Source organism: Hibiscus syriacus, unplaced genomic scaffold (genome assembly GCF_006381635.1).
Source record: "Hibiscus syriacus cultivar Baekdansim isolate YM2019G1 unplaced genomic scaffold, ASM638163v2 tig00110221_pilon, whole genome shotgun sequence".
NCBI lineage: Eukaryota > Viridiplantae > Streptophyta > Magnoliopsida > Malvales > Malvaceae > Hibiscus > Hibiscus syriacus.
The window spans coordinates 216,139-235,232 of record NW_024062635.1 but is presented as its reverse complement, the minus strand read 5'-3'; the positions used below and the strand labels follow the sequence as shown (position 1 = coordinate 235,232).

General features: G+C 34.3%; 1 pseudogene; it reads left to right on the top strand.

Moving 5' to 3' along the window:
• The window catches only part of LOC120114238, a 33,137-nt pseudogene extending 16,959 nt beyond the window's left edge, over positions 1-16,178 (top strand).
• Positions 16,179-19,094: the final 2,916 nt, after the last annotated feature.

Below are 19,094 nucleotides of genomic sequence, written 5' to 3'. Positions count from 1 at the left end.
AATTTATAATTAAAAAGTACCAATTTTGGGCGTTGTAGGGGTGTTAATCCTTCCCTAAACGTAACCGACCACGAATCCCTTTTTATTATTAAAAAGAACGAATTTTTGGTTAAAACACAGATCAGTTTATCTTTTAATTGATGTTTTCTTAAAAACTCTTTTAAAAGATATTTTTTAGGTATTCGACCTACCTGACCCAAAAGGCCGATGGCGACTCCTAAATTATTTTCAAAACCATTTATTCACATCAATTTCACCGCCAAATTTTAATATTTCGTGCCCGGACGAAAACCGGTTACGACAATTGTTGATCAACAACCTAAGGTTGTTTCAGATATTATTGAGAAGATACATGTTTCGCCTTCCAAAGACAAAGTGTCTCCTGGTGTGATGGAGTTGGTTCTGAAACTTCCTTGCAGTGTGAGCTCAACTGTGTTAACAATAGAGTTTGATAAGGGCGTTTTCCATTATCTTTATTTAGCTAGTAGTTGATGCAGTTTAATAAGTCCTAGTCGTTAACACAAGTTATTTGTTTTTACCTGAGAAGTTAATTCATTATTAAGGATTTGTTAGAACTTGAAATATGGTACTGTTACATAAAGGTAATATGTTAGACTAGGTGATATCAACATTGAGTATGGTGATTGTTTCTGCTACTGGTGCATTGGAGAACTTTTTTAGATTAAGAGTTAAGATGGAAAATCTGTTTTTGTAAAATCTATTTCTGATATTAACAATAAAATATATCTGAGCTCAGAAGTTGTCCATAAATGTTTTTAAGCTTGAACCAAAATGTTCAACAATTTCATTTTATTATAGATAACATTTTAACACAGACCTAGCCCAATCTCTAGTTTCTCAACCCACTGTTTACTCAGCTTGATGCATATGATGAAACTTATTAATGCCTTAAAACTAGATCATCTGTATGTCTAAAAAGAGGAATAGTTCATCACAGGTTACGCTTATCATCTTCACAAGAATAGTATTTCATCTTATTAGCTGTCTTATAATGTATATTTCATTGCAATGTTACAAAACCTTGTATTGCAGGAACTGTTGCTTCAGTAGAAATTGGACAAGTAGCTGCTGACCTTATATACCATTATCAGTCTAAGGCATTCTCCGTTTTTGGATGACACCATCTATTTGAATGAAGTTAAAAATTTTGAACTGAATGAAGTTAAAATTTTTGAACTGAATGAAAAATAGCATGCTTCTTGCATGATGGGCCAAACTTTACATATTGATGAATATCCCCCTGATGCTATTCAAGGATTTGGCATACCATCAGCTATTGTAAGCTTTCCCAACTTACATGCAAGCATGATTTTCCTTGAAAATGACTCTTTGAACAAGTCACCCTTGTTGTCAAAGTTTCAGGTATTAGCTTCTCGAGATTTCTGGTCTTAAACCTGATCAAATTGTGTTATTCTCATTTGGCATTTGCTTGATCTGTCATGCAGGAAAAGAGTCATGTCCACAGAAGTATTATTGGTACCTTTGACAACTCCTGATTTCAGCATGCCTTACAATGTTATCACAATCACATGCACAGTGTTTGCATTGTATTTTGGATCGTTGCTCAATGCACTACGAATGCAAATTGCTAAGGATGAGAGATTTCTTAAAGATGAAGGTAAGTTTACTTAATGAAATATGTCATATATGTGCTCATGACAATGTGGTTTTCTTATTTGTTGTTTTTGTTGAGTTAATCGATTGACGGAATTGGCCAAGAGGGGAGTGAATTAGCAATTAAAAATTTGGTGGAAGCTTTTGCAGAAAATTGAAAGTAATTGCACCGCGATTTAGAGTGGTTCGACTTTCTCAATCAAAGTCTACGTCCACTACCTTAGCTATCCACACTAAGGATTTTCCACAATTCACTAATTTGTTCTTTCTTTGAGGCTAAAGAGATAACCTTACACCCTCAAGAATATACTCCAATTCTTGAGAACACTCTTTCCAAAGAGAGATTACAAATTTGCAAACTTACAAGGAAAATCTCACAAGGTAAGATGTTTGCACAATTCTAGAACAAGAAAAGAACACTCACAAATAATTACAAATGAGCACAAATGATGTTCTTTGAAAGCAAGATGAATATTGAAAAGAAAATTGACTTGATTTGCACAAACTTGGTGTTTGATGCTTTCTTTCTTGTTTCTCTATAATTTCTTATTGATCAAAGGCTTCAGAACTTGTTTAAATACACCTTGAATCACTTATGAACGTTGGGCATGATTAGTGAAGATCATATAGTCGTTTTAGTGTGAAAATAATTAATAAAACAGCTTGGAGTGTGGGGGGAATCGGTACCCCCTATGGGGAATCGGTTCCCTAAGTGTAAAATTTAAATATTTCGACCGTTATACAAGGGGGGAATCGGTACCCCCTATGGGGAAATCGGTTCCCTCCGAGCATTCTGGAAATCTCGGAGCCAAACCATTCAGGGGGGAATCGGTACCCCCTTAGGGGGGAATCGGTTCCCTCTGAGCAATCTGGAATTTTTGGCTTTGAAATGGTTCGAAATATTTTGTAAAATTATTTTGAAATTGTTTTAAGATTAAAACTTAATTTTACACTTTGAGTAAGGATTAAAAATGATCTTTGAAAGATTTGGAGTAATGTTTTGATATTCGAATAATTCTATCGAATATACTTAGAAAATCATTTAGAAAATTTTAAAATTCATTTAACTTAATTTGTTATATCGAAATATCAAAATGTTTTCAACAATCATCCCCTTTTTGATATAACAAAAACATTTTAGTAATTTTAAGATTTTGAAATCAAGTTTTGAAATTATTCCCCCTTACTTTAACACTTCTCTCATTTATCATTTAAAAACACTTTAACATTTCTCTCCCTTTTTGTTAAATCAAAAAGACATTTTAAAGAATTTAAACAAGGTTTTGAAATTAGTTAGCCAATTGATTATATATAATATAAGCTGCTAAGATCATAAGCAAGAGAAACGTTAGCCATTAGTTTTCATAATCAATATTCATAATTAATGTGAAATGGCAAAATTGGTCATAATGCAACTGATATGTAAATGATGCAAAAATAAACATTAAGCTCAAAATGAAAGTGAAAATCAAACCAAATATATAAGCATATAAGTTCAAATATCCATTTATCCAACAAATTCAAACACCCAAAATAAAACAATCCATGGACATCAAAATGTTTCACAATTAAAAGTTCTGAGTTCAGGACGATAAACCCATTGACCCAAAGACCGAGTTTGATAAACAAATTACTAAGGAGATAACCATAAACCAAGGTTTCTATATTCTTGGAAGGAACAATGTTTATGGAAACTCACTAAAAATGATCTGTGGCAGATAAATCTTCTTTTTATGTTGGATACAATATATCCACCATATATCTATGTTCCTAATGGAGGAGTACCTACCTCCGGATGGTCTAAACCACCAAGAGATCAAATAATGAAGGAATCTATCACGATGAGTTCTTAGGGTACTCTCACTATCCTTAGACTTATAGGGTGAATCCACAGTCTCTTTTTCATTAAACCTGAGATATCTAGTCCAAAATGGGTAGCGATTGTGCTGGAGTCAATAAAAATGAATTGTCCTAAAAGATAGGATCAAATTCCTATAGTTTCAGATCGGAGCTCGTTTTGGACACATACCATATTGGAATAGAAAAATACGGACTAATTGATGATAAACCAAAGGTTTGAGTTAAAAGAGTTCATCAAACTTCTAGGATTTAAGAGTAGGAAGATATTGGAAGTCCATATCTTCTATAGCTTGGATCGAAGGGATACACTCTTCCCATATTTTATATGACTCAAAACAAGTATGGTACATATGGTATAGATCTTGTCCATAATCAGGTACGTTGAAACAAGAGTTCATAATGGTCATATTTTGGTTATTTGGATTGGGTGGAGGAATAAGAGGTCGGTTTTGACTTGAGCGACTAGACAATGTCCTAGGTCGTTTAGGATTTGACATGGTTTAAGAATCGGAATAGAATATGTAACCTGCAAATTTAAAAAAAACACATGTATGTAATTCAATCAATCCCAAAACTCAATTGAGTCATCAATATTTCAAGGTTCTCTAAATCAATCCTAATGGGCAAAGTTTTTTAAAACTTTTGAAAAATACGGTTTTGAGAAACAATATAGTTTTCATAACAACAACATAATTCAATCAAAACACAATTAATGCCCGATCTAAAGTTCATCTTAGAACTAATTAAAACTAGTTCTATGTTTATAAATTGATGAAATAGAAGTTTTGGAAAAATACCTTGAAGGATTTCGGATTTGAGTGAGATTAGATGAAGTTTGCACATTTTTTTTTTATGATTCCAACAGGTTTAGAGGATGATATTTGAAGTGAATTCCGATTAAAAACATTGATTTGAGGCAAGAATGGAGATTTGAGAGAGTAGAGGTAAGAAACGGCGTGAAGGAATAAGAGAGGGTTTGAGCAAATATTGGGTTCTACCCTTTCTAAAACCAGAACCCCAGGGGGGTATCGATTCCCCTGTGGGGGGAATCGGTTCCCCTTCAAAGGGGGAATCGGTTCCCTCAAGGGGGGATCGATTCCTTCTGCACCAAAATGCTAAAATTCGATTTTAAACACCCAAAATGCTAAATTAATTTCCTCTAGTGGTATTGGCAACTCATATATTGAAAATTAATCATGTTCAAACAATTCAATTAATCTTTAAACGATATTTGAACATAAAATTAATTTTTTATCAAGAATCATAAACTCCTCCTAACTAATAGCAATGAATGCAATCAAAATTTACTATTATAAGCATTTTTCATTTATTATTAAAAGTGCTAAAATTATTTTAAACACTCAGTGAAGATAGATTGGTCAAACTTAATTCTCTCCTAAGTGTTCAAAATCGTTCCTTGTCTAAAGGTTTTGTAAAGATATCCGCTAATTTGTGCAAAGTATCAACAAATTCTAGAACTACATTTTCCTTAGTGACATGGTCTCTAATGAAGTGATGTCTTATTTCAATGTGCTTAGTTCTTGAGTGTTGGATGAGATTTTTAGTGAGACAAATAGCACTAGTATTGTCACACTTGATAGGAATGATACCTACTTAAATTCCATAATCAAAAAGTTGTTTCATCCATAAAACTTGTGCACAGCAACTACCAGCTGAAATGTATTCGGCTTCAGTGGTAGATAATGCAACACAATTTTGTTTCTTTGAAAACCAAGAAATTAGCATATTTCCAAGGAATTGGCAAGTACCGGATGTGCTTTTCCTATCTAATTTGCATCCTCCATAATCCGCATCAGAAAAAGCATGCAAGCTAAAGCTAGAGTCTCTAGGATACCAAAGTCCTAAACTAGGAGTGTCCTTAAGGTATCTAAAGATTCTCTTAATAGCTAGTAAATGTGATTCCTTAGGGCATGATTGAAATCTAGCACATAAGCAAACACTAAATATAATGTCCGGTCTACTTGCAATTAGATAAAGTAGAGATCCAATCATTGACCTATATAATTTAACATCTACACATTTACCTCCTTCATCTAAGTCAAGCTTTGTTGAAGAGCTCATTAGAGTGTCATGAGGTTTTCCATTTTCCAGTCCAAACTTCTTGAGCATATCTTTGACGTACTTAGCTTGATTGATGAAGATGCCATCTTTTCTTTGCTTGATTTGGAGTCCCAAGAAAAATGAGAGCTCCCCCATCATGCTCATCTCAAACTCACTTTGCATTAGCTTAGAAAATTCTTGGCAAAGAACATCATTAGTAGAACCAAATATTATATCATAAATATAAATTTGAACTACTAATAAATCTTTACCTTTATGCTTCAAAACAATGTAGTGTCAACCTTCCCTTTTGAAAAACCTTTTTCAATTAAAAATTTGACAATCTTTCATACCAAGCTCTAGGAGCTTGCTTTAAACCATAAAGTGTTTTTGTCAATTTTAAAACATGATCCGGAAAATTTGAATCTTTAAAACCTGGAGGTTGTTCCACATACACTTCTTCTTTTATAAAACCATTTAAAAATGCACTTTTAACATCCATTTGATATAATTTAAATTCATTGAAACATGCAAATGCTAATAACATTCTAATTGCTTCCATCCTAGCTACGGGAGCGTATTTTCATCATAGTCTATGCCCTCTTCTTGAGTATACCCTTGAGCAACAAGTCTAGCCTTGTTTCTCACTATATTACCACTCTCATCAAGCTTATTCCTAAATACCCATCTAGTACCTACAGTAGTTTTATTACTAGGCCTTTCAACTAATGTCCATACTTTACTTCTCTCAAATTGATTTAACTCTTCTTGCATAGCCATAATCCAATGTTCATCATTTAATGCTTCTTTAATATTCTTAGGCTCTATGCATGAGATAAATGCAACATAATTATAAATATTTCTAAGAGAAGATCGAGTTGTTACCCCTTTAGATGGATTACCTATAATTTCACCATCCTTAACATAGTTGTACTCTCTTGGATAAGATACTTCCCTTTCTTCAATGGTTGGATTCTTAAGAGGATCATGAGTTTCCTCATTTTTTGTTTCTTCCTTTGATGATGGTTCTCTAACGTCATGTCTAACGTCATTTGTATTTATAACACCTACATCATCATTCACACAAGAATCCTTCCTCGGAAGGGGATTATCATCGAAAAAAACATGTATAGACTCTTCTACAACTAAAGTTCTTTTATTAAATACACGATAGGCTTTAGAATTTAAAGAATAACCCAGAAAAATTCCTTCATCACTTTTAGCATCAAAATTGCCAAGGTTTTCTTTACCGTTGTTTAAAACAAAACATTTACATCCAAAAGGATGAAAATAACTAATGTTAGGCTTTTTATTTTTGAAAATTTCATATGGAGTTTTCTTTGAAATTGGCCTAATAATTACTCGATTTACAATATAACAAGCAGTATTTGTGGCTTCCGCCCAAAAATATTTTGGTAAATTATTTTCACAAAGTATGGTTCTAGCCATTTCTTCTAAAGTTCGATTATTCCTCTCAACAACTCCATTTTGTTGAGGGGTTCTAGGTGCTGAAAAATTATGGCTAATACCGTTAGAGTTACAAAATTCAGTAAATCCAAGATTTTCAAATTCAGTTCCATGATCACTCCTAACACTAGTTATAGAGTAACCTTTTTCATTTTGGATTACTTTTGAAAACGTGATGAATTGTTCTAATGCTTCATCTTTAGTATTTAAAAATAGAACTCAAGTATATCTAGAATAGTCATCTATCAAGACAAATGCATATTGTTTTCCACCCAAGCTAGTAGTTCTAGTTGGCCCAAAAAGATCTAAATGGATCAATTGTAAAACTCTACTAGTTGATACATCATTAATGAATTTAAAAGAAACTCGCTTTTGTTTTCCTTTAGCACAAGCATTACATATTTTATCATTATCAAATTTAAGCTTAAGCAACCCTCGAACTAAATCACCTTGAATTAGCTGTTGCAAAACACTCATACTAGCATGTCCTAGTCTCCTATGCCATAACAAATCATCATACTCATCCCTAGCAACTAGACACAAAATAGTCATATTAATAAAATCTAAATGCATCATGTATATATATATATCCCTATTTTATGACCAACAAGCATAATCGAAAATAGATGCAATGTTAATCAATTTTGCAATCATTTAAAATAAAACATTGTATCTTTTATCAAATTTATTTTTCAAAAGATTATGCTTTTAACCCATTCACATATAAAACATTATGCAATGTTGATTATATAGATTAAGAGAACATGCATAAAGTTTTTGAAAATGTTATGCATTAAAACTTTATAATATTTAAACAAAAAATCTATGCATAAACATTAAGAAAAAAAATTTAGGTCAAAATTTTGCAAAACCAAAGTTATTGAAAAATTGATATCAATTGTTAAATAGATATCAATTACTTTTTAAAAACAATTTTGACCAAAAATTAATATGATGAACTAGAGTTTATAAAACATTACCATAATTTACCATGTTCATCATACAATATTTTTCAAAATACATGAGATAAAACATAATTCAACATTTTAAAACCTCATGCATGCATAAACTAAATGAGCAACCAAATAATAAAAACATTAAGTTTAGAGGTTACCCATTCCCTTTTTATGTGTGGCATAGAGCATCTTAAATATCATCATCTTTATCACAATTGCTCTCACACACCTACAAGAGACATTTAAGTAGATTTTGGTATCCAAATTGCTTTGGATCCTTGAACATTAGTTTCAATACCTCTTGTTCCTTTTGGAAACATACTTGTCTAATTTAAATCGTTTTCCTTTCTTTAAAGGACAAGTATGTACCTTATGACCATGATAATGACAATGTGAACATATTGTCATTATTGAACTAGATGAATTATTTAGAATGATCTCTTTTTCTCTTGTTAAACATTCAAGTTTATCTTTCAAATTGAAATTTTCTTTTTCAATACTTTCAAATTTCATTTTTGAGAGTTCTAAATCCTTCTTCAAGATTTCATTTTGATTTTCAAAATCCATTTTCATTTCTAGAAGAAGTTTGTTTAATTTGAAAATTTCTTTTTCAAAGTTTTCAGATTTTATTTTTGAAAGCTCTAACTCCTTTCTCAACATTTCATTTTGATTTTCCAAGTCTGTTTTAGCTTTCGAAAGAAGATCATTTTTAGCAATAAATTTAGAAATCAATTTATTGTATTTGGAGTTCATGGTCTCAAACTCTGAAAATAATTTATCATAAGCATCTTGTAACTCATTAAAAGATTTTGAATTTGATATATTTGAGTTAGAAGATACCTTTGGCTCTGTGAGAGCTAATAGAGACATCACTTTTATTGGTTCTTGTTCTTCCTTGTCTCTATAGATCTCCTCATGCTTATCCCACATTTCCTTGGCACTTGAACAAGAAGAAACTCCTTTATATACATTAGGATCAATTGCACAACACAACATGTGCATAGCCTTTGAGTTTTGTTGAGCTTCCTTCCGTTCTTGAACACTCCACTTCTTTGTCTTCTTAGTAGGAGAGGAATATCCTTTCTTGATTATCATCCAAGCTTCCATATCAAATGCTTTGATGAATATCATCATACACCTCTTCCAATGACGATAATTTGTTCCATTGAAGTGTGGAGGCACGTCAATAGGTCTGGATTCTTCCATGGAGAATGAACCGGAAGTGGACGCCATCTTTATCGATTTAACTCTTCCCGGATCAACTCAAGAGGAGATTAAACCTTCAAATGAGTTAGGCTCTGATACCAATTGTTGAGTTAATCGATTGACGGAATTGGCCAAGAGGGGGATGAATTGGCAATTAAAAATTTGGTGGAAGCTTTTGCAGAAAATTAAAAGTAATTGCACAGCGATTTAGAGTGGTTCGACTTTCTCAATCAAAGTCTACGTCCACTACCTTAGCTATCCACACTAAGGATTTTCCAACAAATTCACTAATTTGTTCTTTCTTTTGAGGCTAAAGAGATAACCTTACAACACCCTCAAGAATATACCCCAATTCTTGAGAACACTCTTTCCCAAAGAGAAGATTACAAATTTACAAACTTACAAGGAAAACCTCACAAGGTAAGATGTTTGCACAATTCTAGAACAAGAAAAGAACACTCACAAATAATTACAAATGAGCACAAATGGTGTTCTTTGAAAGCAAGATGAATATTGAAAGGAAAATTGGCTTGATTTGCACAAACTTGGTGTTTGATGCTTTCTCTCTTGTTTCTCTATAATTTCTTGTTGATCAAGGGCTTCAGAACTTGTTTAAATACACCTTGAATCACTTATGAACGTTGGGGATGATTAGTGAAGATCATATAGCCGTTTTAGTATGAAAACAATTAATAAAACAGCTTGGAGCGTGGGGGAAATCGGTACCCCCTATGGGGAATTAGTTCCCTAAGTGTAAAATTCAAATATTTCGACCGTTATACAAGGGGGGAATCGGTACCCCCTATGGGGAAATCGGTTCCCTCTGAGCATTCTGGAAATCTCGGAGCCAAACCATTCAGGGGGAATCGGTACCCCCTTAGGGGGGAATCGGTTCCCTCTGAGCAATCTGGAATTTTTGGCTTTGAAATGGTTCGAAATACTTTGTAAAATTATTTTGAAATTGTTTTAAGATTAAAACTTAATTTTACACTTTGAGTAAGGATTAAAAATGATCTTTGAAAGATTTGGAGTAATGTTTTGATATTCGAATAATTCTATCGAATATACTTAGAAAATCATTTGGAAAATCTTAAAATTCATTTAACTTAATTTGTTATATCGAAATATCAAAATGTTTTCAACAGTTTTAAATCATAACATTAATCTCCTACAATATCATGGCAATTTCCCTTTAAGGCTAGTTGGTCAATACCACCAAAGTCCAATTTGAAAAGTTCAATGTGTAGAAAACAGACTGTAGAAAACAGAATAGTCTGTTATGTTTTCTTATTTCATTCAGTAGAGTATATTACATATTTATATACAAAAAATGCCTCTAAACTAGGAAACTCTAAGTTAGGAAATATATTAATCCTAGGAGATGCAATCCCTTGAAACAAGGGATTGAAAAACAAAGCATAATTATAGAATCTCTTAATTTAAGGAATTGAACAACTCATTTCTATAATTCCTACAACTTTACATAACCTACACTCCCCCTCAAACTGGTGTATATATGTTGTATATACCCAGTTTGAATGATAACTCATCAAAAGTCACTCGTGGAAGGGCTTTGGTGAAGATATCTGCCAGCTGTTTCTTCGTCGGAATGTATTGTAGTTTTGCAACTCCATTGTTAACCTTCTCGTAAATAAAATGTATGTCTATCTCAATATGTTTTGTTCTATCATGTTGCACTGAGTTTTTTGCTATACTCATAGCTGATTGACTGTCACTAAAAATCTCAAAATTCTTTTTGTCATCTAAGTCCAGTTCTGTGAGCAGTCTTTTAATCCACATTCATTCACATATTCCGAGAGCCATTGCTCTAAACTCTGACTCGGCACTACTTCGAGAGACAACGGCTTGTTTCTTACTTCTCTAAGTCACCAAGTTACCCCAACGTAGGTACAATAGCCACTAACTGACCTTCTATCAGTTAATTCACCTCCCCAGCTTGCATTCGTATAAACCTTCACTGTTTTGTCTTGATTTTTTCTAAATATAAGTCCAGCTCCTGGGGTAAACTTCAAGAACCTTAAGATTTTGTTAACAACTTCCAAATGTTCTTCTCGAGGATCACTCATATGTTGGCTGAAAATACTCACTGAATATGTAATATCAGGCCTAGTTAGTGAAAGGTAGATCAACTTCCCAACTAACCTTTGGTAGGTCTCCTTGTTTACTGGATTTCCAATCATTTCCTTGCAAAATTTCAAGCCTGACTCCATTGGAGTTTCAACTGGTTTGCAGTCGAGCATCCCAGTTTCTGCAAGAAGATCTAAAACATACTTGCGATGGTTTATGACCAGCCATTCCTCGAACCTTGCAACTTCCATACCCAGGAAATACCTCATACTCCCTAAATCCTTAGTTTCAAACTCTTTTGCAAGGTTCATCTTTGGCTTTTCTATTTCTTCTATATCACTTCCAGTTATAATCATATCATCTACATAGACAATTAAGAGGGTTATCTTACCACTCGGTGCAATTTTTCTGAATAATGTGTGATCCGCTTGGCTTTGTTTGAAACCATTCTATGTCATGGCCTTAGCAAATCGATCAAACCAAGCCCTGGGAGACTGTTTTAAGCCATATAAGGATTTATTGAGCTTGCACACAGTTTTCTTAGTGACCTTTCCTTCTAATCCGGGGGGACCTCCATGTATACCTCTTCTTCAAGGTTCCCATTCAGAAAAGCATTCTTTATGTCCAGCTGATGTAATTTCCAATCCATGTTAACAGCTACTGATAACAATATTCTGATGGTATTCAATTTTGCAACCGGTGCAAAAGTCTCCTGGTAGTCGATGCCATAGGACTGAGAAAAACCTTTAGAAACCAGCCTTGCCTTGTATCTTTCCACACTCCCATCCGAATGATATTTGACTATGAATATCCACCTGCATCCAACATCTCTCTTCCCTTCTTGCAAATCTGTCAAACTCCATGTCTTATTCTTTTGCAACGCTTTTATCTCCTCTTCCACGGCATTTTTTCACTCAGGAGATTGAAATGCTTCTGTCACATTTCTTGGGATTTTCGCACTGTTAATGCTGGCAGTGAAGGCCCTGAAATTAGACTGTAATTTCCCATATGCAACATACTTATTTATGGGATGAGCAGTGCATTTTCTTACCCCTTCTTAATAGCAATAAGAAAATCATCAAGATCAACAGTAGTAGCATCTTGGGAACCATCATTACCTTCTGTTCCAGCTGTAACAGGATCCGAATCTGGTTATTGGCAAATGCTAGGCTGACTAATTTCTTCAGCAACATCTTTCCTTCTTCTTGAGTAAACACTGAGTTGTTTCGATTGGGGAGTTATGGTTTCAGGGTCATTGTTAGGAGCATTTTTGGTAGTGGTGGAAGGTGTTTTGCACGGACTAGAGTGTTGAGATAAGGAGGAAGATAATTCATCAGAGTTATTTAGGTTATTCCCATTATCCTCACTAGGAATTGGGACAGTGCTAGACGGCTTTGGAGAGACAGTAATAGGTAAAAAAAGGATAGGTTGTAAATGAATATCGGTTTGGACAGGCTGAAATTCCTTGTAACTCTCCCCCTGAATTTCTGTTCCTGAAAAATAAGGTTGGTTTTCAAAAAATGTAACATCAAATGAGACATAGGTCTTTTTTGTGGAATGTGAGTAACACTTGTAACCCTTCTAACTCGAAGAATAGCCCAAGAAAACACACTTTATGGACCTAGGATCTAATTTCCATCTGTTGTGGATATGAACAAAGATTGTACACCCAAACACTCGTGGAGAAAGACTTGAGTTTAAATGTTTAAAATGGGGATAAAGCTGAAACAGAACCTTAGTAGGAATTTTGAAATCTAAGGTCTTACTTGGCATTCTATTGATGAGGTAAGTGGCTGTAAGAAGAGCTCCCTCCCCCCAAAGATACTTAGGAGCATTAGCAGCAAACATAAGAGACCGAGTAACCTCTAGAAGATGTCAATTTTTCCTTTCTGCTACCCCGTTTTGTTGAGGTGTGTTGACACAAGAAGTAAGGTGAACAATGCCTTTTTCCTTGAAGAAATACCCAAGGGTTTTATTCAAATACTCACTCCCATTGTCACTCCTTAGAATTTTGATTTTTGTGTCAAATTGGATTTCAACTTTTTGATAAAAAAATTTAAAGAGAGACTCAACCTCAGACTTTTCTCTCATTAAGAATACCTATGTTGTCCTAGAGTAACCATCTATAAAAGATACAAACCACTTATACCCAGAAATACTTTTGACAGGAGAAGGGCCCCAAATATCACTATGGATGATGGAAAAAGGTGTTGTTGGTTCAAATTTGGCTGCAATATATGGTTTTCTGGTGTGTTTGGCTATTTGATAAATTTCACAGGAAAACAAAGAAGGATCTTTATTTATAAATAAGTTTGGTAACATTTTGGAAATATAGAAAAAACTAAGATGACCTAATCTAGAGTGTCATAACATAATTTTATTGGTATTGAGATCAGAAGATAAAACTGGTTTTCTAAGAGCACTGGATAAGGCATGATTTTGAGATGCTTGACCTCTAACGGTGTACAATCCTTTGCCCAGCCTAGCACTGCCAATCACCATCTTCGAGTTCTGTGCCTTAAAAATACAACCACCAGTACCAAACACAACATTACAACCATAATCTTGAATTAATTTGCTGACTGACAACAGATTGCATGCAAGTTTAGGAACATAGAGGACATTATGAAGTAGTAGATTTTTGTTTAATGTAACAGAACCACTCCCTTTGACTGTAGTGAGAGAGCCATCTGTTATTTTTATAGAGGTCGGTAAGCTGCTTTCACTATATTCCTCCAAGAGATCAACGTTTCCTGTCATATGATCTGATGCACTCGAGTCTATTATCCATTGTACTGAGGAAGTATATGAATGATTACCTTCAGTAGCAGTATAAGCCACATTGGTAGGTTTGGCTGTCATACTGCTCAAAATCTGTTGCAGCTCCTCTATCTGTTTCTTGCTAAAACTGCTGGAGGAATCATCTTGAGAGGCAATATGGGCCTCTTTTTGAAACCAGGACCGTGTGAGCTGCCAATCGGCTAGTTTTCCGTGCAACTTCCAACATTGATCTATCATATGGCCTGGTTTCTTACAATGTTCACACCAGGGGCGATTTTTCCTCTGTTGGTTCCTAGAGGTGGAACTAGTGACAAGTGCAGAAGCATCTGTTCGCTAAACTGGTGGCACCATCAGAGATCGTCGGCTTTCCTCCCTCCGAATCTCTGAAAAAACTTCTCGGACTAAAGGAAGGGGTTTGGTGGAAAGAATCCTTCCTCTTGCTCCATCGAACTCTCCATTCAGTCCAGATAGAAACTAAAAAATTCTCCTCTGATTTGTCTGCTTGTTGTAGAAGTTGTTGTCTTCCTGGCACTTCCATTCATTCTTTTCATATAAGTTGATTTGCTGCCAATACTTGTTGAGAATTCCAAAGTACTGTGCGACAGTAAGGTCTCCTTGTCTGAGATCTTTAATGTGATTCTCAATCCCAAAGAGCTCCAATGTATTGTCAGCATTGGAATAAGTATCTCGCGCTGCATTCCAAATTTCTGCAACAGTTTGGTATAGCATGAAATTCTCCCTTAGTTCAGGAATCATGGAATTTATTAACCATGACATTATCATGGTATTTTCACTCTGCCATGTGCTGTACTTTGGGTCTGTCTCTTCTGGAATCGGCATTGAGTCAGAAAGATAGGCGATTTTTATTCTTCCTGTGATATATAGCCGTACAGACTAGGACCATGGTAGGTAGTTGTTTCCATTTAGTTTGTAGGAGGTTATCGGTGAAAGAGAGAAATCTGAAATCTGAAAATCAGATTCATAGGGGCTGATCTGGGAAGTGATTTCAGATGCTGAGGGATCCGGATTAGCCATGAAAAAAAAATAGAGTTGAACAGGAACTGATTTAAAGAGAAGTGGAAATCGGATTGATCGTTCTAACCTGATACCAGTAGAAAACATACTGTAGAAAACAGAATAGTCTGTTATGTTTTCTTATTTCATTCAGTAGAGTATATTACATATTTATATACAAATAATACCTCTAAATTAGGAAACTCTAAGTTAGGAAATATATTAATCCTAGGAGATGCAATCCCTTGAAACAAGGGATTGAAAAACAAAGCATAATTACATAATCTCTTAATTTAAGGGATTGAACAACTCATTTCTATAATTCCTACAACGTTACATAACCTACCCAATGCAACTTTGGTAACATCTTGTAAAGGTCATGTATATCCACTTATTTAGTACTTAAGTCACATGGTCAGATGAGTATGTTTGGAGATGAACTTGACATGAAAGGTTTGGAGATGAGTAGGATTGCACTGATAGTAATCCTTCTTCAATTTTGTGGTACTCTAAAGTTGTTTAAAAGATTGCATGCATGGTGTTTTTGAAGGATCGAACTTGGTAAAACATACTGAAATTAAAAGAAGCTTCAAAATAAATGAAAAAAGATGAGAGAAAACAGTGGTTTCTTTTATCGTTGTAGCTGAATTCATCTGTACATTGCATGCCATTGCTTTGAATGGTCCTATCCTAAGGATCCATCATCTTCATCCATCTCCCCACCATATCTGAAGAAATTTGGTTATGGAAGGTAATTAAAGGGAGATCACAATCAACTACCTTAAACCAAATGTGTTATGATTTGGTAAAACAGTATTCATGTTGTGATTGCAGCTTTTGATTTTTCGACTAACTCATCTTCCTCTTTCTAATGTTTTCTTTTATTTCTCGGCTTGCAGCTGCCAAGAAACCTGGTCAGCTACCTCTGCTGCTGTCAAAGTTTTCGGCAAAGCTTAGAGGTAGGAGTTCGAAACCTCCTCATTCATCCCCAGTTTCATCATCCTTCATTAACTCTAAATTAGTACTTGATCATACTCGTAGTTGGACTCGCCGTATGTTGGCAATACTACTTTTTATGAAGATATAGAAGTTTCAGTGTACAATATGAGCAAAATGGAAAAAAAAAAAGGGATTTTGTAACAGTTTGGGCTATTGATTATTTTGTTTTAGTCTTTGAAACTTAGAATATGTGAAGAAATTAACTAAACTTTGTTGTGCGAAATTATGCTCATTTGCATCAAGTCGTTGAATGTAAGGGCTTGAGCAATGATATATAGGGTTGGATAAAGAAAATTGACAAGATTTTGGAATCTGTCATGTTTTACTATTATGGCTTCTTGATTATGTTACGTATGTTACTCAGTAGTATAATAGCTAACCTAGAATGACATATGAATATGATAAACACAAGCATTCTAGAATATATGGTAATAAATAGTAGGTACATGCATTATCATAATCAAGTGCCACTTACGGTTCTTATAACCTATCAACATAGAAGTAGTTTCATACTTCCGTAATTCATAACTAAGGCCTAGCAGTGGCCATACGTTAAGTCTCAAACTTCATTATCATATCAATCATGCATCATTATGAGTACACACAACCCTACACAACACGGTGATAATACTCAACGTCACACAATCATCAAGTACTAGTCATACAATAAGTAAGCATCATTGTGTAGTTCAGGGTCACATCAGCATCACGGAACTCATACCCCTCTAGCTTACGACATACATACTTTGGGTAAGACATGGGTCACAAAGCATCAACATCATATGCCCAAATGACCCACATTGCCAAGTACCTAGGGTGAGATATGGGTTACAAAGCATCAGCATCTAACACCCGGTTAGTATACTCCTCTTGAGTAGGATGTGTATGGATCACGAAGCATCAAAGCAACATCCAACTAGCATTTAAAGTGATGTCGCACTAGCTTGGATATATCTAGATATTTCTTAAACAGTTGGACGATCCTCACATACACAAGTAACTCGGGTGTCCTCGTTGTTTCCCGAGAAGTAACAAAGACATGTCTTATGGAATCTTATCTCATAAGGTTCTTATGATTATCACACATAATATTGTTATCACATTATTATCTCCTTTTTATTATCAAGCTCTCTCATAGAGCTAAACATCTAGATACACATCAATCAATGCCACACAATGGCAAACATGGTAACTCGGTAACTCATTATCGAAACTTACCATAACCAGGAGAGGTCATCCCCTCACTCACCACTATCTCGCTTGCTCTTTCATCTAGAACGTTATTCAAGAGCTTATTAGTCTTTTAGTGTTTTATGCCCTTAAGGTAATTAATATTAATCTAGTATATTATTTTTAGCTCGACACTCAGTTTAAGGTTGGTTCATTGATAACGACTCCCTAGTCGCTCTCATTACACTTACATCGATTTATCCTTGAACCGATAGTGATTTATAGCATTCACGTGGTACTCGATTTCTTCTTACACTATTCACGTTGTTTATTGTCTCACCCGTTAAAATGTCATTCTTAATGATCCTTCATTTGCAATTACCCGATACATGCTCAATTGAGGGGTACTTGGAAGTATTTCGTCTCTGTAAGGTTATCCCGATCATAACCCACTCCTAAGAGTGTATCTAGTCATTTTTACCCATTTAAGCCTCTCTTAGGCTAAATCACACTATTACAGGTCATGCCTCATTCATGATCGTTTATTACGTGCACCTTCATTGGGTATTTTTGAAGTTTATTTCTCATTAAGGGTATTTTGGTAATTTATGCCATCTAGAGGGTATTTGAGTCATTTCATAAATTAGTATCCTTATCTAAGTCTAGTTGTATATTTCACAAAAATCTATAGACATTTGGATGCAACAAGCAATGTTTTGAATCTTTTGGTATTAAACACTATTGATACTCCACTAAGCAATATAGGTATTACAATAGTCTTGATACTAATAGTTTTGGCACTACAATATTATTGGTACTAATATTACATATTTGTAAGAATAGTACAAATACTTTAAGAATAATATCGGTACTATAAGAACAGTGTAGATACTAGTATCGATACTATAAGAACAATATCGATACTACAACCTAGAAAACCTTGAATAAGGCTTACAAATCACCCAAAACCCTTCTAAACATTCTAGTTTAACCCAAATCAATAAATAAAGCTTAAGGAGTCTCATAAGGTTATCTAACACCATAAAAACACAACCTTTACAACAATAACATCATCTAGGACATAAATCAAGCAAAAACCCTAACATGTTTAAAAACTAAAATCTCAACAAAACATCATGATTATGGAAGCTGTAACACCACAAAGGACTAGAAATACACTACCTTGATGCTAGAATCCCGAAATAAAGCTTCTTGCTTAGCCACACCCACTTCGTCTAAGACTTGGATGCTAAAGCCCCATTTTTTATAGTCAACATGGAGACCAAGGGTTTCCTTAGGACTAAAATGGTTGTAGAATGGATTAGAGACATATTTAAAGTTTAAAGTAACTATAAAAAAGACTTAAGGAACTTACCTTTAATCTAGAGAGCTTGGGGGAAGAAAGATGCAAGGAGGACATAGAGACGGGGAAATAAAAGCCCCCATCATTTTTCTTATAAAACCCACGTCAAAACCAAGGAAACCCTAAGGGAAATCAGCCTCATTTTTAGAAATGGTGAAATTAAACTTTTGGTCCTTCCTTATTTTTTTACTATGCAAAAATCTCATTTTTCAAGGTCGATCAAACCCAACAACTTGACTTACAACTTCACGTGGTCCACACATATCTCGGGTAAACCCGAAACTACTAACCTATAATTTAAGGTATTATATAAGTTTTTTTTTCTAATAAACTTTCAAAAGTTACAAATTGATCACCAATGTTATCAAATTATAACAAAACGGTCACACGATGTTAAAAGTAGTTAACTTTGGTGATGAAAAGCTAAGTTAAACCGTTAAACGCTTATTTAAACCGTTGAGTGCCACGCTAAAGAATCCATTCGACTCTTCTTG